The 23,971-nt window shown below is 35.4% G+C and overlaps 1 pseudogene; it reads left to right on the top strand.

Annotated features, from left to right (window-relative positions):
• The first annotated feature begins 22,009 nt into the window (after nt 1-22,009).
• Nucleotides 22,010-22,426, top strand: LOC141550422 (protein phosphatase 1B pseudogene; annotated as a pseudogene).
• Nucleotides 22,427-23,971: the final 1,545 nt, after the last annotated feature.

The raw sequence follows: 23,971 nt of genomic DNA on the forward strand, positions 1-23,971 counted from the left end.
GGGATGATTTTCTGTAATCTTTTTGCTAATATTTTATTTAAGATTTCAGCATAAATATTCACTAGGGAGATCGGTCTATAATTTTCTTTCTCTATTTTCAACCTACCTGGTTAGGTATCAGTACTATGTCTGTGTCATAAAAGGAAAGCACTCCTTCAATCCATATTTTTTCAAATAGTTTATATAACATTGGAGTTAATTGTTCTTTAAATGTTTGGTAGAATTCACATATAAATCTATCTGGTCTTGGGGATTTTTTTCTTAGGGAGTTGGTTAATAGCTTGTTCTATTTCTTTTTCTAAGATGGGACTGTTTAACCAATTTATTTCTTCCTCTGTTAATCTGGGCAAGCTATATTTTTTAAGGTAGTCTTCCATTTCCTTTAAGTAATCAAATTTATTGGCATAAAGTTGGGCAAAGTAACTCCTAATTGTTGCTCTAATTTCCTCTTCATTAGTGGCGAGTTCTCCCTTTTCATTTTTAAGACTAACAATTTGATTTTCCTCTTTCCATTGTTAAATCAGATTTACTAAGGGTTTGTCCATTTTGTTGGTTTTTACATAGAACCAACTCTTGGTTTTATTAATTAATTCAATAGGTTTTTTTCTTTCAATTTTATTAATCTCTCCTTTTATTTTTAGAATTTCAAGTTTCGTGTTTGTCTGGGATTTTTAAAATTTGTTCTTTTTCTAGCATTTTTAGTTGCAAGCCCAATTCATTGACCTTCTCTTTCTCTATTTTATGCAAGTAGGCCTCTAGATGTGAATTTCTTTTGTCTCTAGATTGTAATAGTTCTCTGGGAGGAGATATCTTGGGGAGCTTCTTAAGGGAGCCTTCCTTTCAGTTCTGTTCAATAAATCCCAAAATGCAGCCAGGAGTTAAAGTCCAGATCCTTTATTGTGTCCTTCAAAGTCTTGAATCTTTTCCTGGAGTCCACCTAGCTTGAATAGCTCTTGTCAAAATGTCTCCAGCCAGCTTCAGTCTCTAGCTCCCTCTAAATCCAAAGCCTCTATCCAGCATGAAGATGGACGTGAGAATGAATCAGACTCTGCCTCCAAGACTTGCGAATCTGCTCTTGTCTAAGTGTCCCCAGCCAATACCACAGTAGAATCTCAAATCACCCCTCCTTCCTGAATCCTGGCTCCTTATATCCTCCCAGAGAATGGGCTTGTGGGAACTCCTTACAGAACCAATGAGCAAGCTCCTTTAAAGATGTTAACTCCTTTAAAGGCATAAACTCCTTTTAAAGGTGTGAACTAAGTACATTACCTTGTCTCAAGTTCTGGCCCATAACATCTGCAAGAATCCTAACATCTAGACATATAAAATTTCCCCTTATTACTGCTTTAGCTACATCCCACACATTTTGGTATGATGTCTCATTTTTGTCATTTTCTTGGGTGAAGTTATTATGTCTATGATTTGCTGTTTCACCCAATCATTCTTTAGTATGAGATTATTAAGTTTCCAATTATTTTTTGGTCTATTTTCCTCTGGCTTTTTATTGAATGTAATTTTCATTGCATTGTGGTCTGAAAAGGATTATTTACTATTTCTGCCTTGCTGCATTTGAGTTTGAGGTTTTTATGTCCTAATATATGATCAATTTTTGTATAGGTTCCATGAACTGCTGAGAAGAAAGTGTACTCCTTTCTGTCTCCATTTTGTTTTCTCCAAAGATCTATCATATTTAACTTTTCTACTATTCTATTTACCTCTTTGACTTCTTTCTTATTTATTTTGTGGTTTGATTTATCTAATTCTGAAAGTTCAAGGTTGAGATCTCCCACTATTATAATTTTGTTGTCTGTTTCTTCTTGCAGTTCTTAATTTCTCTTTTAAGGATATAGATGTTATATCACTTGGTGCATATATGTTTAATATTGATATTGCTTCATTATCTATGCTACCCTTTAGCAAGATATAGTGCCCTTCCTTATTTCTTTTAATTAGATCAATTTTTGCTTTTGCTTGATCTGAGATAAGGATGGCTACCCCTGCTTTTTTGGCTTCACCTGAAGCATACTAGATTCTGTTCTAACCTTTTACCTTTATTCTGTATGTATCACCATTCTTCAGGTGTGTTTCCTGTAAACAACATATTGTAGTATTCTGGCTTTTAATCTAGTTTGCTAACCACTTCCCCTTTATGGGGGCGTTTACCCCATTCACATTTATGGTTAAAATTACTAATTCTGTATTACTTGCCATCTTGATAACTAACCCCTGCTTATGCTTTTCTCCTTTCCTTTTCCCCAGTATTAAACTTGTGAGCACTTTGCTTTTCACAGCTCTCCCTTTTCAGTATCCCTCCTCCCACCTTAGAGTTCCTTTCCCTATTTTACCCCTTTTTATCACAATTTCTGTATTCCCTTCTGCTTAGCTTATTCCTTCCCTTTTTACTTTTCCCCTCCCACTTTTCACTGAAATGGAAGGAGTTTCACCATAAATCAAATAAGTCTATATTTTTCTCTTTAAGCCAATTCTGATGAGAATATGATACGCACTATGTTCATCACCCTCCATTCTTTCTCTCAGATGTAATAGGTTACCTTTGTCTCTTCATGAAATGTAGTACCCACACTTTATCCTTTTTCTGGTACAATTTCCTTTCCACCTCTAGTTTCTAGAACAAATTATATGTGTGTTCTTTATATATGTCTATAGCAGAGATATAGTTCCCAAGATTTCTTTTTACTTTTTTAGGAATCTCTTGAGTTCTATATTTGGAAATGAAACATTTTGTTTCTATCCAGTTTTTTCATCAAAAATAGATGAAATTCACTTATTTCGTTGAATGTCCATCTTCTTCCCTGGAAGAAAATGCTCATTTTGGCTGGGTAAGTTATTTTTGGCTGTGTACCAAGTTCTTTAGCTTTTCAGAATATCAGATTCCAGGCCCTTTGATCCTTTAATGTGGATGCTGCTAGATGCTAGGTAATTCTTATTGTGGCTCCTCTATATTTGAATTGATTTTTTTCTAGCCGCTTGTAATATTTTTTCTTTGGTTTGATGGTTCTGGAATTTGGCCACTATATTTCTTGCAGTTTTGATTTTAGGGTCCCTTTCAGTAAGTGATCAATGAATTCTTTCAATGTCTATTTTACCCTCTGTTTCAATAACTTCTGGACAGTTCTCTTTGATAATTTCATGGAAAATAATGTCCAGGCTCTTTTTTTCATCATATTTTTCTGGGAGCCCAATAATTCTCAAATTGTCTCTCCTTTATTTTCCAGATCTGTTGTTTTCCCAAAAAGGTATTTTTCCATTGTTTCTTTCTTTTTTTTTTATGGTTTTGTTTGACTGATTCTTGGTGTCTCCTCAAGTCATTCAATTCCATTTGTTCAAATCTGATTTTCAATGAATTATTTTCTTCACTCACTACCAGATCAGATTATCCTATCCTCATTCCTTCCTAATATCTTTCTAATGAACTTTGTTTATACTAGGTATATACTCCTGCTGAGGAACTATAGGAAGCATTATTATGTAAATTAGTTACAATAAGGATATTAAGGAAGTAGGCTCTTTATCCTCTACACTATGATAGTGTGAGGGATAGGAAATCCTATCCAAAAATGACTACTCAGAGATCACTCATAGAAAAACAGAATTATTTATTAGAATCTCGAGAAGTGGACCCCATCCTGGTCTGTGAGCCAAATTCACAGCAGGAGAGAGCCACTCCCTTGAAAATATTCACAACTTTTATACATTTCAGACAAAGAACCTCCAAAATCCCACCCTCCATGTGTTGTGATTGGTCATACAAGTCTGCCCTCTCCTATTTGGTCAGTGGAATGCAACCCGACAATGGAATGCAGGCTAGGCCTTCACGTGACTGGGGCCTATAGATCTGGTTTACATTAGCTACCAGTCTCTGATCAATATGTGCTTAATCTGTAAGTTCTTCACCATATTTTACTCCACACAGCTCCCCACTCCTAATATGTAAGTGATTTTTATCACATGCTCTGTGAAGAATTTACACATTGTTCAAAATCAGTTAATAAGCTTACACATTTATCAAGTTCACTATCAGAATTATCCCCTTCCAACACCCTCCAGCCTCTTTTCTGGAGAATCATCATTTTAACAGCATCCTCTGGATGCAATAATTTTGAAAGGGATCGTTGGACTATTTTGGTTATTAGTGTAATACCACTGATAGCAATTAGTCCATACTATAAAAGTTGTTTCCACCAGCTACCATCAAACCAGGACCATCAGCTATTAGAAAAAGGGGATGTACACACCTGTACAGGCACATGAACTATTCTGTGAATGTCTTTTGCAATTTCTTTTACCACTTGTCCATTGTCATCAATTTGCATGCAACAAGTAAGCAAGTTTAATTTCCCACAGACCCCTCCTTCCTCTGCTAGCAAATAATCTAAAATTAATCTATGTTATAAAACAGTTTCCCTTGTTTAGGTGGCCTGATCAACTACTAGATCAAGGGCCTGAGCAGTTTGGTTAATTATTACCTCAAGGACTGCCTGTTGCGTAATCAACTGATTAAAACATATATAAGTGTTCGATACCCCTCCCAACTACCATCCTGGGCCCATGTTGCCAGTCCATATTCTTTTATAATTCTCTCTGGAGGCCAGGCATCTCCCCATCCATTGGAATCATTTGTTTGGGTCAAAGAAGAATCAATGCAGGTTGGGGAGCGGTCCACACATCGTGTTTCCCTTTCCAAATCGTATCCCCAATTACCTACCAATGCTTGATGAGAGAAAGAAAAATTTAGGTCTAATTATACCTATATAACAAACCCCAGTCCCATTTTTAGGTAAATGGGTATAAGCTGTCTGACCACAGATCCAAGAATGTCCCTTCAGGGCAGGATTATTTTCATACTAAAATATGAAATTCCACTTGAAGGTGGAAAATACCTCACATCTCAGGGACCTAAGGGTCCCCCGTATTAGAATTACATCTCCAAAGATGACTTTCAACTACCCACTGGCAGATGCAACTATTTTCCCCAGTTAGATCCTGACGGCTCCAGAAACTATTAAACATTTTCCTAACAGTGCCTTCTCTATTCTCCCACTTCCATATGAAGTGTAAGTTAAACTTGGTGCTATACTATTCAAGGTTATACATGTCCATATCTGGGGTCCCTCTGGATCAGGGATTAAACAAGCAGGTGGCATTTTCCTCGCACACCCCTCACTACTATTAGAACTTTGGATACAGCGAATTGATCAGTAGATCAAATACCTACTGTAGTCTATGATAGCTCCCTTCTCTGACCTTCAAGTAAATGTCCATGTACATTCACTTTCTCCCATCCATGGCCCCTGTACCAGTCTGATGTAGGCAATATCTCCCTAAAACTGTACTGGTCAGGGTCCAGTGATGCTTTTCTTCTACTGACTAGAAACCTGTTCCATTGTGTATTACTGACCTGTTGCTCAAGCTCCAGGCCAGAGACAGAGGAACAAGAACCCAGAGCCACTGTGTAAGTTGATCAAGTCCCCCACATATCCAACAGTCAGTCAATTTAAAGCTAGTGGCTATTGTTTGGATCAGGATTTGAAAGATATTTTCATATCCCACTGCTCTTGAGGTACCAGTACAAAGAGTGTACCCACATGAAATCATACATGCATATACAAGGCACAGTCTCCAACCCTTTGGGTTTGATTCACACCCCATTCTCCTTACTAGTTATAATACCCCTAATTCCTAACAATACAGTTCAACAAATTGTAATGTCTAGTACATACAAGAAAAGTCCCAAGAGAGTTTACCAAATGAGACAAGTCAAAAAGATTTGACATGCACAAATCATCATTCTTTGCTAAGTTTTCTGAATTTCAGCCGCACTTTCAATGTTTCTGGATCAGCCCCTACTGCCCACTTCTTTGGCGCATCCACGGGACCTTTGACTCGAGTGTGATGTGTCCAAACTTTCTTTTTGGTGCATATTGCTGTATCTGAAGTCAACTGGATCTGGAACGGTCCTTTCCATCTCAGGGTCAGCTTGTCCTCCTTCCATGTCTGAACCAGGACCCTGTTTCCAAGCTAGAACTTATGTACTGTGAATCCTAAGGAAGGAGTCTGAGCAATAAGCCCTTTTAGATGTAAAGTTTTCAGATGTTGCAGTAAAGACATGACATATTTTCTTAAAAACAAATCCTTGGACTAAAACATTGGATCCAAGGAGGAATTTTGAATCCCTTTTAGATAAGGGTGACCATACAATAATTCATAAGGTGATAATCCCACATCCCTTTGGGGTTTTGTTCTAATTCTTAATAAGTCAAGGGGAAGGCACTTGGTCCAGGGCAATTGTGTCTCTAACTCCATTTAGTCAATTGCTGTTTAATTTCCTTATCCATCCTTTCCACTTTACCTAATGAGGGCAGATGCCATGGGGTAGATAAGTCCCATGATATTTCTAAAGCTTAGGCCACAGATTGGAGGATCTTAACCGTGAAACGGGTGCCTTTGTCCGAATCTATCTGCTCCACCATCCCATACCCTGAAATGATATGCTCAAGGAATACTTTTACAACTGCTGAGGCAGTTGCCCAGGCAAGGGGAAAGGCCTCCACCCATAAGGTCAGATGGTCCACTACGACCAGCAGATATTTGAGACACCCCACTGATGGCAGCTTGGTAAAGTCCACCTGTATGCTTTTGGAAAGGCCTGATACCAGGGGGCCTTCCTCCTTTTTGGACTTTTTGGTCATTGGGCCGCCCTATTCATCCTCTGACAAACAGGACACCCGCTGACCAGTTGCCTGCTATTGTGTATAAGCCAGTGCCACAAACTTAACATCACATCACACAGGCCTTGGACACCCCAATGACTGCCCTGATGTAAATGTTGGAGTACATGTCTCATACCTGCTGTGGTGAGTACCTCTCTGCCGTCAGGGAGGAACCAGCGCCCTCTTTATCCTCCTGAGCGCCAAGGCTTTGGGTTTTCTGCTTTTCTTCTGGGGTAAGGGAAGGCAGAGGCATTGGAGGCAGAAATGCCAGAATTAGCACCATCATCTCCTCCATACTTACCGATTCTTCTTCTCCACACCGTTTCACCTCCTCATCTGCAAAGCAGTTTCTCCTTATCTCAAATGAATCTCCTCTTTGGTGCCCCTGCACATGAATCACTGCAATATTCTTAGGCAACATAAGATTAGTTAAAATTTCAGTGACCTGTGTGCCAATCCCTTTCCTTTGCTATTTACCATTCCCCTTTCTTCCCATATTTTCCCAAATATATGAACAATTCCCCAAACACATTTTGAATTCATATATATGGTTCCATTCTTTCCTTCAAGCAATTTTAGGGCTTGATTTAATGTATATAATTTTCAATTTTGAGCTGACTACTGTTGTGGCAAGGATCCAGCTTAAATCAGAGTCAAGTCTTCCCCATTAACAATAGCATATCCATTTTTCCTTTTCCCATTAACTATTCGTGAGGAAGCATCTATGAACCACTGAGCACCTTTCAACAAAGGGACCTCCTGCAAATCTTCCCTAATCTTAGTCTGGTAATCAATCACATTTGGACAGTAATGTTCAAGGGACACATGTTCCCCAGGGGAAGAAGATAAGAACATGGCTGGATTAAAAGTTATGGTCTGCTGAGAGTAACAAATCATCTCTTTCCAATAATATTGCTTCATATTTTAAAATCCTTGAATCAGTTAGACACCTCCCAGCCCCTTTGATTCAGAATTGATTGAACCTGGTGCAGGACACTCACTATTAAAGTACCCCCAAAGGTTAATTTCTGACTTTCTTCTACCAAAAGTGCTGTGGCTGCCCTCCCCTTAATTGTGCTAATACTCCTAAAGCCACTCCATTTACTGTATTTACATATAAATGAAAATCCTTTTCTAACGATGGCAAAAGTAATACAGGGGCTGACATTTCAAAACTTTGTTCCCCTTTTGAATCCCATTGCACTATATCAAGTTTCTCTTCCAACAAATTAGTATATAGAGGCTTAATTCATAATGCATATTCATCAATCCAGGTTCTACAATACCCCACCAATCCTAGAAATCTCTGGAGACTCTTTTTTGTCCTAGAAATCTCTGGAGACTCTCTTTTGTCCTAGGCTTAGTAATTTGAAGAATCCCCTCCTCCCATACAGGGTCTAGTTTCTTTTTCCCTAAGCTTATAAAATGGTCTAAACATTTTTCCTCACATTTCACAAATTGCCATTTGTCTTAGGAAACACTTAATCTCTGTGCCCCTAGATAACTTAACAGAGTTATAGTAACTTGGGCAAGGTCACTCTTTTTCCTACCTGCCACAAGAGGATCATCTACATTTTGTAAGACTTTTAACAGTAAGAAATTTATCCCAGAATGTTCACACAATTCTTACATACCCAAGTAAATGTTTTATAAGTTGAACATTATACCAATCATTTTGCTTTTAAAATACCCAATACCCAGAAAAATCCCAAACTATTGCCATAACAAAAACATTTTCAAAAGGACAAAGGCAAAAACTATTATACTTAGAGTCCCTCTAATAATTGGCATCAATACAGTAATTAAAACTTCCTATTTTCACATAAAAGAACCTGAAAAGTTCTTATAAACATCATTTAAACGTTTTGAAATAACCCCTTTTAAACTATAAATTGCATTTCTGATCATATTCTTTAAACAAAAAACCATTATGTTTCAAAGAAACAAATATTCAGTCAATTAATATCTTGTGAGAGCAGCCTGTCCCTTTAAATGATTAGCCTGTCATACCCCACTCAGCTACAGCAGTTTGGCAGGAACAGGAACAAAGGTAACTTTCCACTGCTGCCCTTCCCCCTACTCAATTTCCTACAAAGGAATTCTTTTTTTTTTTTTTTTTTAAATTATATATATATATATATATATATACATATATATATATATATTTTTTATAATATTATCCCTTGTATTCATTTTTCCAAATTACCCCCCCTCCCTCTATTCCCTCCCCCCGACGACAGGCAATACCATACATTTTACATGTGTTACAATATAGTCTAGGTACAATACATGTGTGTGAATATCATTTTCTTGTTGCACAATAAACATTAGAATCCGAAGGTACATGCAACCTGGGCAGACAGATATTAGTGCTAACAATTTACATTCACTTCCCAGTGTTTCTTCTCTGGGTGTAGCTACCTCTGTCCATCATTGATCAACTGGAAGTGAGTTGGATCTTCTTTATGTTGAAGATTTCCACTTCCATCAGAATACATCCTCATACAGTATTGTTGTTGAAGTGTACAGTGATCTTCTGGTTCTGCTCATTTCACTCAGCATCAGTTGATTTAAGTCTCTCCAGGCCTCTCTATATTCCTCCTGCTGGTCATTTCTTACCGAGCAATAATATTCCATAACTTTCATATACCACAATTTACCCAACCATTCTCCAACTGATGGACATCCATTCATCTTCCAGTTTCTAGCTACAACAAAAAGAGCTGCCACAAACATTTTGGCACATATATGTCTCTTTCCGCTCTTTAGTATTTCTTTGGGATATAATCCCAGTAGTAGCGCTGCTGGGTCAAAGGGTATGCACAGTTTGATAACTTTTTGGGCATAATTCCAGATTGCTCTCCAGAATGGCTGGATTCTTTCACAACTCCACCAACAATGTATCAGTGTCCCAGTTTCCCCACATCCCCTCCAACATTTGTCATTATTTGTTCCTGTCATCTTAGCCAATCTGACAGGTGTGTAGTGGTATCTCAGAGTGGTCTTAATTTGCATTTCTCTGATCAGTAGTGATTTGGAACACTCTTTCATGTGAGTGGATATAGTTTCAATTTCTTCCTCTGAGAATTGTCTGTTCATATCCTTTGACCATTTATCAATTGGAGAATGGTTCAGTTTCTTATAAATTATGGTCAGTTCTCTATATATTTTGGAAATGAGACCTTTCTTACAAAGGAATTCTTCTCAAGATTTAGGCAATCAGTTAATTTCCTTTCTTTTTCCAACTGATTCCTTCTTGATATCATTCAAGTTTCCAATTTACTCCTATAAATCAATCCTGCATAAATCTCCTGCATTCTCCTCTCCAGTTCCCTTCAGAACTTTTAAGATTCACAATACAGTGAATACCTAGATAATTCCATAAAACATAACTTAACAATGTTAACAAATTACCCAACATGTTTCAGAAGGTAACATACTGAATCAAACTAATACAACTTCTTTTAAAAGTTTTCTTTCTTTTTCTTTTGTCTGAGTGTTCTTCTGACAGTAATTAACAGCTGTCTTATTTATTCAGGCAGAGCTTTTATAGCCTAGCCCAGACTAGGTTTGAATTTTATTGCTCTTTTCCTTCTCTCGAACTAGAGCAGGCTGCTTTTAGACAATTTTTTTTTCTTTTTCCTCTTTAGTAATAAAGGTTTCAATATTCAAACAAATTCTAAGATCTTATACTCAGAATAAACAAATCTAGCATGCAAAGGCAATAACAAAATTATATTTCCCATAATTTTAGAATCATCCCAATATTTCTAATCAAATGTTTTTCTACTGCCTGAGTTTCCATCAGATAAGGTTTTATTGCCCTTTTACTCGAAGGCTCTGAAAACTGCTTTAAGGGAAAAACTTTCCCATCAATTTAAAATAGCCAAATTCCATTTACTTACAAATTAGTACATCAGGTTAAAAAAAAAAAAATTTAAATCACTAGCAAATTTTCAAATAACCAATTCCCAAATTTCTTAACAATTGTCCTTAAAACTTAACAGAGCTTTTTAAATCAGCAAAACAGAGTAGGGGCTTTTCCCAGGACCCTGCCCCTGGAGAGAATATTTCACCTTGAACATTCTTCCCTCCCAGAATCCAAACGGAGTTTCTCTAAACTTCCAAGCCCATTTAGTGCATCTCTCTGCCTTCCCAGAGAATGCCTAGATATTCCATGATTTAAGACCAATACATTCTGAGCCACTCTGAAAGAATTACTACTCTGATTGAATCCCAACTCCCAGCAATTCAGTCTGATATTTTTCTAAGCCTGCAAAACAGAGGGTGAACTCTTATCTCTTACGAACTTGCTAACTTTTAACATGGGACAAAAACAATACAAAGCAGACAAACATACATACACAGACACAAGTAGAGCTCTTATTTTCACTTTTTACATTTCTTTTTATACCCACTTACCATCGTGACAAATTCTTTGGACTGCTTCTATCCCATTTTTACAAGTTGGTCTCAAACCAAATTGTGAGCGGAGGCCAATTGTCCCGCTGCGTAGTCACCCGAGAGAGAAAGCCTAAGAGCCTTTCTTAGAAAGTCCTTTCATTGAGATCAATAACAGTCCAACACAACAATTTTAGAAGGGCTAATCCCTCGGGTCTCCCTTGACCCAGCCAATAGATCCCCAGACTCCAAGCCCACCTTGTGAATACGTGTTTTCCTTTCAGACTACTGCCGGCTCATCAGGAACTCTATTTCTCCTTTTTGTCTTCAATTCTGCTTTTCACTGAGTATCTCTGCCTCGGGTCTTTTGTCAGAGAGGGAGAGAGGCTATACACTCAGAGCCAGAGACCACAGAAAAAAACTAGCCGTGGGTGCACCTATCCCCATTCAGGATGTGCAGCCATCTCCCCCAAAGATGCATCCCGGACAAGCCCCCCAAACTGTGAGGGATAGAAAATCCTATCCAAAAATGACTACTCAGAGATCACTCATAGAAAAACAGAATTATTTATTAGAATCTCGAGAAGTGGACCCCATCTTGGTCTGTGAGCCAAATTCACAGCAGGAGAGAGCCACTCCCTTGAAAATGTTCACAACTTTTATACATTTCAGACAAAGAACCTCCAAAATCCCACCCTCCATGTGTTGTGATTGGTCATACAAGTCTGCCCTCCCCTATTTGGTCAGTGGAATGCAACCCGACAAAGGTGATTTACGGCCTGTTCTTCTTTAGACAATGGAATGCAGGTTAGGCCTTCACGTGACTGGGGCCTAGAGGTCTGGTTTACGTCAGCTAGCAGTCTCTGATCAATATGTGTTTAATCTGTAAGTTCTTCACCCTATCTTACTCCACATAATAGGACTAATATCTTCTAGTGTATAAAGAGTATGGAAAGTTTCTGGATTTGAACAACTTTTCTTTTGTACTACTACAATTCTGTTTTGCTCATAGAGAAAAGTACCTTCTTGTAGAGGGCCAGGAGGTAAGACTCCATTCCAGGTTTTGAGTAACTTACTCACCAAAACTCCCTTGTTGAAATAGCAGAGACTGCTTGTCAATATAATAAATTAATAATCTAGTGACTGAAGCAAAATGCAAACATTACTCTTTGGATTAAAAATTAAAACTTTGAATTTAGGACAGTAAAGAATGTCCACAAGGAAATTAAAGGTATTTGGGAGAAAGATACATGAGATAATGGTATAATAAACTTTACTCTGATGCATATCTCAACTATTTACATCTCTGTCTAAGTAACCAAGATCTGGGGCTTAAGGGGTTTAATCTTTTACATCATAGTAGATGTAGAGTAGAATTTTGTTAGGCTATAGGAATTTTAAAAGAGTGTACTTTGTATCAAGCCTATGAGCATTTGAGGTGTATATATATTTGTGTCTCTCTCCTGCTGTGACCTTTGGCTTCTCAAGATTCTAATAAATAATTCTGCTTTTTATGAGTGATCTCTGAGTAGTCAATTTGGGTAGGTCTCTTTGTCCCAAACAGGTACAATTAATAATATTTTTAGCTACTAATTTTATAATTTGGGACTAAACCTCAATGGATATTTCCATAACTGACTGACAAAAGTTATTGTATGTGTATTGTATGTATGCATATTCCATCTATTAGATATAGATTGTGCCTTAAATCTCCTGGAAAAATGGGTTTGAGAGGAGAGGCTTGAAAAAAAGCCCTAAACTTTAGATGACTCAGCAATACGAAAACTTTTTTGCTTATCTAAAAAGACCCTTGTCTTTTTTTCTGTAAAACCTTCTTTAGCATAAAAATAGCAATGAAAACTTATTCAAGATCTCTGTCTCCCTACCCTTGTCTTTGAACACTATTACTAAATGCTTTTTAATACTTGGCTTGAAAATATTTGAAAACACTAGGAATTATATGCAATTATTACTACACTGTATACCACTCAAGATCTTCTTAATATTTTTCAGATAGCAAATTTTCTGTTTTTTTGAAACAGCTCAAGTCCTGAATATTCTGCTGGTTAAAAGATTTCTTAATAGTAATTTTTGTATGTGAGTGTGTAAAAGAATGGTTTTAGGGTATATAAATTACATTAAGCAAATTCAATTAGGCCTCACTAGGCCTAGGAAGATTATGTATGGAATCTCTTTCTCTTTCCTTTTTCCTTTCCTGACCTAAAGAAGGGATAAAAGGAAGAGAAAGAAAATATGCATAATGCAATATAATTTGATATTTGAGATATGATAAGAGTGGTTTAAAAGAACTTTAAACAAAGCCCATTATAAGAATATATAAGTTGTAATCTATTTGCATTAAATTTAGGAAAACAGAAAAGCAGTTAACAACTTAAAAACTTAAAAACTGTCAAAAAATCAGCCTGTTTATTAGAATCAGACTTTACAGGGTCCAGACACAAAAAAATTACATTTTAACTTTCCTGGCTCACCAAAGAAAAATGATTTGTGTAAAATTGGAAAATATTCAAAATGGATATTCAGTTTGTCCAGAACTTGAATTGATATTTAAGAAATTTTATGAATTAAAGTCATATAAATCTCACAAATCTGTTTTAGCTCAACAAAATATATATATATATATATATGCATATATATGTGTGTGTGTGTTTAGGTGTGTATCTACATATATATACATACATTGCCTTGCCTGCTCTCTAAACAAAAAAGTAAAATTATTTAAGCAATGAAAATCATCTCTGAAAATTTCTCAGCTCAGCAGTTTGGAGACAGAATATATGTAGCAATTATTAAGAAGGTGAAAATTCTATTTAGCCTTGTTCATCCTATCTCAAATTATTTTGTAAATGCAAATTAAGGAATTAGATATGTTTCACTGCTGTTAGAAAATTAATAGAAAAATTACAACAAAAATTCTGTAAGTTCATTTAATGATCAATCCTTTACACCCAGATGAGTTTAACATATGAAACAAGTTAAATAATCTTTTATGTGTTTAAGTTTGGCAAACCTCTGGTGAACTTTGTTAAAAGAGATAATTTATCTAGCCTTAAGTTGCAATTAGTGGAATTTGATATGGGAAATAAAACCTCTTGGGATAGCAACTTATCTATTATTTCTGAGTTTTGAATTTGACTGCCTGATCATTAAGGCAGTAATCTACCACTTGAGAGAAATTTCATAAGCTACTCAGAGAAATATGACCCTGAACAAATAGGAATCTAATAGGATAAGAGTTGGGAGCTTTTGCTCATAGTGAGATCTTTCTGATTTAATTTTGTTTCTTTGTTTCATACTTGATAATTCATATTTCTGACTTAATTCTGTTTCTTTGTTTCATACTTGATAATTCCTGAGTCTGATAAAGTAATACTATTAAAATTGGATATCAATCTAAACTAAAGAAGTTTTATTTTGTCATGTATGTGCTCTCAGGCTGAGGAATAAAGAATCAGTTTTGATGGTATTATCATACCTCCATATTTTCCTTTTATAACAAATTCCTATGTTAAGAGCAAATGGTCAACACAAATTCAAGTATATAATATCTTGTTGTTTTCAATATGAAAGTATGTCGTCAATATATCCTAAATAATTTGATGAATGAGTATTTGGACTAGTCATCCATTTGTTACAGACACACATAAATGTTTAGTGAAATAAAATTTTTTATAAGTTTCCAAAATAATGTAAGAACAATTAGCATGATTATCCATAAGAATGAACTGTTATTTTATTGTTCATTTGAAACTAAAACTGAAACATCTTTAAGATTGGTATATACTGTATATCCTGTGATACAAATACATTTCATTACCTGAACATTGCTGCTCAATATACATTGGTCTTTGTACATCTTATAGAAGTCCTTGTGGACTTGTCTTTTTATCTCAGATCATCCTAACCTGTATTTGTTAGAATTGTTTTATATTCTAGATTTTGATCAGTTACAGCTGCATTGGCCAGCTTCAAGGAATTAAATCAACCTTTGGACACTTCAGTCAGCTCCAACTTGCCATCCCCTCCATAAAAAGATGGGACCTTGCAAGTGACTCAAATCTATGCCCATTCTCAGCAAAAGCAGTTTCAGATGATGAGATCATCCCCCTGGCATGCAAAGGACTTTGAGCCCCATTTGTTTAAAGGGAGGGAATTGGAACTGACTGGTGAATGGACCCCAAATTATCCAGTCTCTGGATGAGTCTCCTGTTACAATGTATTTGGGACTTAAAATGACACAAATTTTCACATTTCAGATATGGGATTCCATGATGTTTTCCAAACCCTCAGAGATATACTGTATAAAATATTTTAAAATGACCACAGATATTCCTAACCGCAAATATTGTTTTAAGGAATGGTATTAGAATCCAGATCATGAATGTGTTAAAGGGATATTTTGTAAAATGTTACAAATGTATTTTATTCCAATGTCTTACTTCTATTCAAATGTTTGTCAAATTCCATACCTATGGTTGTTATTATGAAACATCCATCCTATGTGATAAGGTCTAATAAGATTAATCACAATTGGTATAAATCAGCAGGTGAACAGGTTTGAGACAACATCAAAAAAATTAGAAAATAGCTGTAGAAGAGATTTGTGGGATTACTCACTGATGGAATTCTAGCAATTAAATCAACTATTACAACACTTGCTGTTCCAACTACAGCTCTTACAAAAACTGTTCAGACTGCTCAATTCACAGATAAATCAACAAAAAGTATATCATAAGCTTTTTAGAACAAATTAATATAGATTATGAGTTAAAACAAGAATTAAACTTAGTGGAACAGTCATTAGTGTAGTTAGGGAATCATGTGAACAATTGAGAATCTTGATTACAGCTAACTTTTTAGCAAAAAACATGGCAAGAAGTAATGTCCATGGAATTGATCCTGATAGTGTAACTAACCAAATATTTGAGTGGTTAAAAAATCCTGTACATAATCTGACCTCCATGCTTTTGCATTTTGTTCCTCTCGCATGTTTTATTTTGCTACTCATTGGCTTAGCCCCTTGTGCTGTCAAGAATGTTTTACAATCATTCTCAACTATGAGAACTGAAGTCCATAGACTTCATTTTTAATTAAAAAAGGGAAGAATTGTAGAGGGCCAGGAGGTAAGCCTCTATTCCAGGTTTTGAGTTTTACAATAACTTGGCTCACCAAAATTCTCTTACTGAAATAGCAGAGATTGCTTGTCAATATAACAAATTAATAATCTAATGACTGAAAGAAAATGCAAACATTCCTCTTGGATTAAAAGCTAAACCTTTAAAATTAGGACAGAAAAAATATCTACAAGGATACTAAAGGTATTTGGGATAAAGATACCTGAGATAATGATATAATAAACTTTTCTCTGATGAGTATCTCTTGAGGTGTATATTATATTTGTGTCTCTGATCAATAAACTTTTAAGAGTCCATAAGCAGGACTTCTCTGCTTGGCTCGGTACATCACATCCTTCATCACTACAGGAGCTGGACTCTAACATCTTTCATAAGGCAAGCATACTCTACTGGGTGATTCTGTGCCAGCATCTCTCATGTTTCACTATTGATACTAAGGTTTTTCAGAGAGACTGTGAGAGTATCCTTGTATTGTTCATTTTCATCTCCATGTGAGCACTTGCCTTGTATAATTTCTCCATAAAACAGTTTTTTAAGGAAATCTATCTTTTGGCATCAGAGTTGTGCTCTCTGTGGTAGAATTTGAATGTTTTGCAGTTTAGCTCAAGAAAGAACCTCAGTTCAGTTATTGGGTTGTTCAAAAGAAAGATTAGGGCAAAGCTGAATATGATATGAATCTAAAAAGCAAAGCTCTCTAGGAAAGATAAAAAATGGCAATTATGTTATAAGAATGAAGTGTAGAGGAAGAACTGACATTGAAGCTTTAGGGGAAAGGAGAGCTGATAGTTCTGAAAACCTACCCACATCAGGAACGATTTAATAAGGATCAATATGTGTGTGTGCACATGCATATATGTGTTATGTGTGTATATACATATATATCACAAAGGGTATAGCACCTCTAAAATCTAAAGAAATAAAGTGGGAGAGGGAATAGGATTGGGGGTGTATAGAAAGGTATATAGATTATGACAGTGGGATAAGGTGTATAGATTAATGGGAATAGGATAAAGAGGGAGAGAAAATGTGAGAGAAGATAAGAAAAGGATCCATGGGTAGAGGGGGGTTAAATAATAGCAAAACAAGTTAAGGAGTAGAATAGGAAATGAGATAATACACAAACTTTACAACAAGGATCAGAAGTAGAATCTATTAGAAAAAAAAGTAGGGTTAGAAATCGTTGATCTCAGACAAAATCAAATCTACATTATATCTCAATCATATTAATATATATATAGATATAGATATATAGATATGTGTATGTATACATATGCATGTGTGTATATGTATGTATATAGACATGTGTATGTGTAAGTGTGTGGGTATGAATTTTATATATATGTATATATATATGTATATATATGCTTGTGGGGAGAGGATGAAAGGGGGAATAAAAAAGACAAAGTAAAAAATACACAGCAGAGGACAAAAGAAAAACCTATAAGGAAACAAAGAAAAGATGGACAGTTATGAATATAATCTCTTCTATTATTATATATGATTTCTTAAAACGGAAATTTATTGTTACATATATTGAATCTTCCCTGATGTTCTGCTGAGCACATAAGTGTTTTGTTTTGTTTTTTTAATTGTTCTTTTCTGTAAAGGGCTGAAATTATGAATAGGTGCACTGGAATCAGACAACCAAGCACTTAAGGCTAATTATCAATTGGACAATACTCTATTAGCATATACTTGGAAAATTGTCCTTCTCACTATTTTGTGCTGGCTCAATCTTTTGGTGTATACAGATAATTGTAGGAGAGATTAGGGGGTGGAGTGAAACAAGCCAGAAACACTTTGGAGGTTGTGGAGAGTTTGTGACAGCTTTGTACATCTTCTTTACTTCTTCCCCTAAAGACCAAAGACTCTTGCTTATTCTGACTTTGCCTGATCCTGAGGTCAACAGGGAGCTAACTCGGTCATCACACTTTTCTATTATTTTTTTAATTTTGTTTTTTTATTTCATATTTAATTTTAAATAAATATTAAAACAAAAAAAACCCTAAAACTTTAAAAAAAAAGATTTTTAAAAGATAACAAATTTGGGGGAAAATTTTAAGGTCAATTTCATATAGGCATGAAATAATTTACTTTCAAATTTCTTGATGATCATTAGTGTCTTCATGTATAGTGTAAACTCAACTACTGGCACATCTCCATGAACTAACTGATAAGCAAGAAATGTGTATGCTGCTTCTGACTCACCCCATAGATTTAGTCAAGTAATTTTCACCTCTTGCCCTTCACTGAACTACTATTGAATGAAAAAAATGGAACACATCATGGACAGACCATGATGAATATATGATGAATTTAAAGCTAATAAGGAATACTCTGCAAATGATGAATAATATGTTCAAATGACTGTTATTATTCATTTGGGAAATGTTGTTCTACCAGCAATCACAAAATGTGTGCACCGAACACATACATATACATATATACACACATGTGATATGTTAATAACTGGCATTTATGTAACACTTTGAGTTCTGGAAACATACTTTATATCTATAATTTCATTTAATTTTCACAGACCTATAAGGTAATCTCTATTTACAGAAAGGAAACTGAAACCCCAGCTCATATAACTATTAATGTCAAGGTTAAGGTTTAAGCTCAAATCTTCTAAATTCCAACTTCAGTGCTTTATCTACTAAGTTACTCTTTGGTATTTATAACATTTAGCACCTAAAACCCACAACAGCATTTCCTAGGAGACCCTCTCTAGCCTCCAATTCCAGCAAGAAGAAAGTATGGAATTGTCCTTTGTCCCAATACTTTCTTTTCATCCTTGGAGGACAATTTGTAAGAAAAAAAGAGAGTCCCTTTATCAGGTAATATTTTTGGAGGGAGAGGGAAATTAAATTACATGTCTCAGTTTTATATACACAAATATACATACATGAAATTACATACACATATATATATATGCATACATATAAACATATGCATGTATACATGTGTATGCATACGTATACAATTGTATTTTAAACTTTCCTATAGTCTATAATCCAATGTAATGAAATACTAATAATGTAGTTGGGTTTCCTAAACTGGGATGTTTGAACTTGAGTTTTAAAGAAATTTTTGATAATTGTATTTCAACATAAATCTCTCTGTAATCCTATGTTTCTTTGGTGTTTTTTGTTGTTGTTGTTTTTTAATGCATTTAAAACTTAATTCTGAGAAGGGGCCCACAGATTTTTACCACACTGGCATAAAAAAGGTTAAGAACTTCTATGGACTATGTGAAAATGTCATTGGCAGAAAGATTTCCTTTTAAGTAATGTAGATAGCTCAAAATTACTGAGGGAAATTAGGAAGGCTCCCAAGTCCCTAAATGTTTTAGATGAGTAGCTGAAATTTTACCATTAATTATTTACATTTTCATGATATACTTGATTTTTTTTCCCTGTTCATGTTTTAAAATGTAAACATGCCTGGGACAGATACAAATAGAATTCTGACTAATTTTAATGCTAATTTTAATCTTCTCAGATGTTTTCCTCCAAGAAGACACCATGACAGCATGAGAACAGAAGATATTTTGGGAGATAGAAGGAAGACACATTGATAAGGAGTGCCTATTTTATAAATTGAAGAAAGCTGAACCTACTTAGTCAAATGGGTATATCATCAAATAGTATTTTTATACTTTTACACAAAAGGCTAAAAGGTAAGAGAAGTTGCATAGCAACAGGGTTTGTAATTTCTTCCATGGGTATTTTACCCAAACAATGTAGATTTGCTACTTCTCCATATTCTGAGTATCTTTCTGAATAATTGTGACTAAAAAAGCCCTTCCTTTTTCTGGATTTAGCTAAATTGGTTTTTTGATGATAGATATACAGGATACTGTGTTAGGTTCTTACTAAGTGCTAATGAGATAATGAGATATTAGGTTCTTACTAAGTGCTAAAGAGGTACTTAACCTTTCTCTAGTTCCAGCCTTTACTGGGAGTTTTACCCCTTTGAACTTCTGGGGAGGAGCTTGCATGCTTAGGAGGAGCAAGTTCATTGGTTGAAGTATTTTTTCCCAGAAGCCCCTGAGTTATTCCACGCCCATTCTCTGGGAGTATAAAAGAAGCAACATTGAGCAAGGAGAGAGGAGTCTCTACTCTAGGTCAGAGTTGGCTACTCTACAGGAAGAAGAATCTGGCCGAGATTTTGTAGCTCCAATGCAGATAGTTATTGGAAAATCATCACAGGCTAGCAACTTCTCCCAATGGCATGTTATTACATTTATACAAGTTAGTTGAAAAACAGGCATAGCATTTGTGTGTAGTTCAGGCTCACAAATAAATTTTATAAATAAATTACTTGCCTTTGCAAATATTTTACTAGCATAGCTTCCCAAGTATATTGATGGTAATACTGATGAGGTAAAGTCTAGTTTTGGGGGCTCCTGGCATAGGAACCAAAAATATGATGAGGTTTAGGTTTTGGGGTTCCCTTTAGTAGGGAACCAAATGATAAGGTCTAGATTTAGGGAACCAAAATGAGATTAGTGTTTCTGGTGATCAGGGAGTTAAATGATAAGATCTAGTGGCAGATTCGGGGTTTAGGGAAGCAAATGGAGAAGTTTGGCTCCTCTGTATCCACTTTGGATTTGGCACAAGAGTAAGGAGTTTGGGGGAACCCCTTTCTGGTGGCGCAGAGACTCTCTGTAAAGGAATTTACAAATCCAAAAACCTGGATTGATAAAAGGTTTGATAAAAGGGATTGGGAAGTAAGGTTAGAAATTCTGATAGAAAGGCATAAAGTCTTGTTAGGAAAATAAGTGAGGGTAAAGAGAGGATATCACTGAAAGAAAATATTATTCCAGCCGGCAAAGGTTTCCTTGGTATGGCATGGCATAGCCTGGCATGTTTAGAACCTCTGCAAAGAGAGGATTTTAGATTGTCTCTTTTATAATAGGAGCTGTGGCTACAAACTGAAGGGGGCTAGTGGGTGGAGTCCCAAATTGGCTCATTTACTAGCTGGGTTTCAGCTTAAGCTGGAATTTGAATAGAATGGAATAGAAGAAACAGAATGAAACTGTCTGGTTTTCCTCCCCTCACTGAGTCAGAGTTGAAGGAGATTTTCTTCTTCAAGGAGTTTTAGAGTTTCTCTTTCAAACAAATTAACTAATGAATGGAGTATCTCTTTGGCTCTGTGAATTTTTTTTTTGGGGGGGGGAGTAGGGTTATTGTTTCTAGGTACAGTCTTAAACCTTTGTGTTTGGCTCAGAAAAATGCATAGATATTTAAAGTTAGGAGAGAATGTCTAGCTATTTGCTGATAAACTATTTCATCTGCCCAGTGTTGGCTTTGGAATGAATTTTCCATTATTCTCTTATTTATGAGCATGTCCTAGCATTGTGTTTTAGAAACTACCAGTTAATCAGTACTGGCCTATATTTTTTTTTAATTCATCCAGGAGCAAAATACATTCAAAATAAATTTTGGGGAACTTTGTCTTCTCAGAACCTAGATAAAATGTTGACTATATAGTTTGCTATTGAATTTGCTCCTGGGTGAAATATCGATATAGTATTTAAAAAATGTGTAAGGTCCACACTAGACACTTCTCAATGAAGGAACACAGTTGCCAAAGAAGCCAACAGGAAGGAGGATAAAGAATTATGTTTTCTGAACTGAAGAATTGGCCAAAATGATTTTAGAGCATCTTTTGCCACTCCAAATTATTTTAAAATGCCATGTTTACAAGTAAACTTTGGAATCACGAGTTGAAGAAATTATGGAGAAGTCTGGTGAAGAAGGAATGCCAGATCTTGCCCATATCATGCGCATATTGTCTGCAGAAAATATCCCTAATTTACCTCCAGGGGGAGGTCTTGCTGGCAAGCACTATATTATTGAGGCTGTTTATAATAGACTAAATCCACATAGAGAGAATGATGGGACCTCCGATGATGCTGAGGAAAGGGGATCACAGGGAAAATTGGTGGAAGCTCTCAGGCAAATGAGAATTAATCATAGGGGAAACTACCGACAACTTCTGGAAGAGATGCTGACTAGTTACAGGCTAGCTAAAGTACAGGGAGAAGAAAGCGCTGCTGAATCAGCTGCTGGAGCTACTTCTTCGAAGAATGATGCTGGAGACCCAGTGACAATGCTGGAATTTTTTTAAATATATAGATTGTTATTGCATCCATTTTAAAAATTTATTTCACTTATTTAGGTATAAGAAAATAAAGAGGAGTTATTTCCTTAGCCTATTGTGCTATTTAAAAAGAAGAAAAAATGCTCATGGTATAAATGGGAATATAGTGATTCTCCAACAATCCTCTAATAACAGCTTCATAGGACCTCAGGCTTTTGAATATCTCTTTTCAGTCATTGCCAAGGTCACAATGAAATTTTGAAGATGTCACATTATTTCATTAAAAAGACTGAGTGGGACCTAGAGATTTTTGTTTAATTTGTTTTTCATAGTGATGACAATGTATTGAGGGAACTTTTTAAAACTTTAGACTGACGATCTATTGGGAATTCATATTCTTTTTTTTTAATTATTAAAGCTTTTTATTTTCAAAACATATGCATGGATTTTTCAACATTGACCCTTGAAAACTTTGAGTTTCAAATTTTCTCTCCTGTATCCCCCATCCCTTCCTCTAGATAACAAGTAATCCAATGTATGTGAAACATGTTTAAAATATATGTTAAATTGTATATTTAACATGTATCAGTCAATCTGACATCTGGGGGAAGGGGTGAGAGGAAGGACGGGAAAAGTTGATACAAAAGGTTTTGCAATTGTCAATTCTGGAAAATTACCTATGCATAAATTTTTTGTAAAAATTAAAAAATATAAAATAAAATAAAATAGAAAAAAGTTAAAAAATAAAATATATGTTAAATTCAATATATATATATGTACATATATATACATATTTTATACAATTATCTTGCTGCACAAAAAAAAATCAGATCAAAAAGGAAAAAAGAAAACAAATTGCAAACAACCAACAAAAAAAAGAGAGAAAATGCTGTTGTGATTCAGTCTCAAGTCTCACAGTCCTCTTTCTGGGTGTAGATGGTTCTCTTCATCACATCATCATTGGAATTGGCCTCAATCATCTCATTGTTGTGAAAAGAGCCATATCTATCAGAATTGATCATCATATAATCTTGTTTTTGCTGTGTACAATGATCTAGGAGTTCATACTTTTAAAAATATAAGCAATAGGGTAGTGACATGAATTATGATAGCCCCACTAGCTTAACCTTCTGTATGGGCAGGGATCTCGTAGCACCAACAAATTGAAAAGGCATTCATTTTTTCATTCCTTTGCAATATAGAAATGAGTGCAAGTCCAAAATGCCATTTAATAAGGTGTAAAGTGAGGTTTCTTTTGTTTGTTTGTCTTTATTTTTTACTATGTAGAGCAGTAAGGAGACAAGTAGAGAGAATATAAAGAAATCAAATAGAAAGGGAAAAGATTGCTTCTAGGCCTAAAGAATTCACATAATAATTGCTATTGTATTAAGTGGCCCATGTTCTTAAAAGTGCAGGCTGTTGGAAGAACTGGAGATTACTATATAACATAAAGATGAAACGTGATTTAATCACTAGATGATGTATTTATTTTCCTCTTGGTTATATTCATGAGATGCTTATTTTTGAAGTATTGAACCAAGGTCTTTTCTATGGTGAAATGTTAAGCATCCT

This window comes from Sminthopsis crassicaudata, chromosome 1 (genome assembly GCF_048593235.1).
Source record: "Sminthopsis crassicaudata isolate SCR6 chromosome 1, ASM4859323v1, whole genome shotgun sequence".
In the NCBI taxonomy this organism is placed as follows: Eukaryota; Metazoa; Chordata; class Mammalia; order Dasyuromorphia; family Dasyuridae; genus Sminthopsis; species Sminthopsis crassicaudata.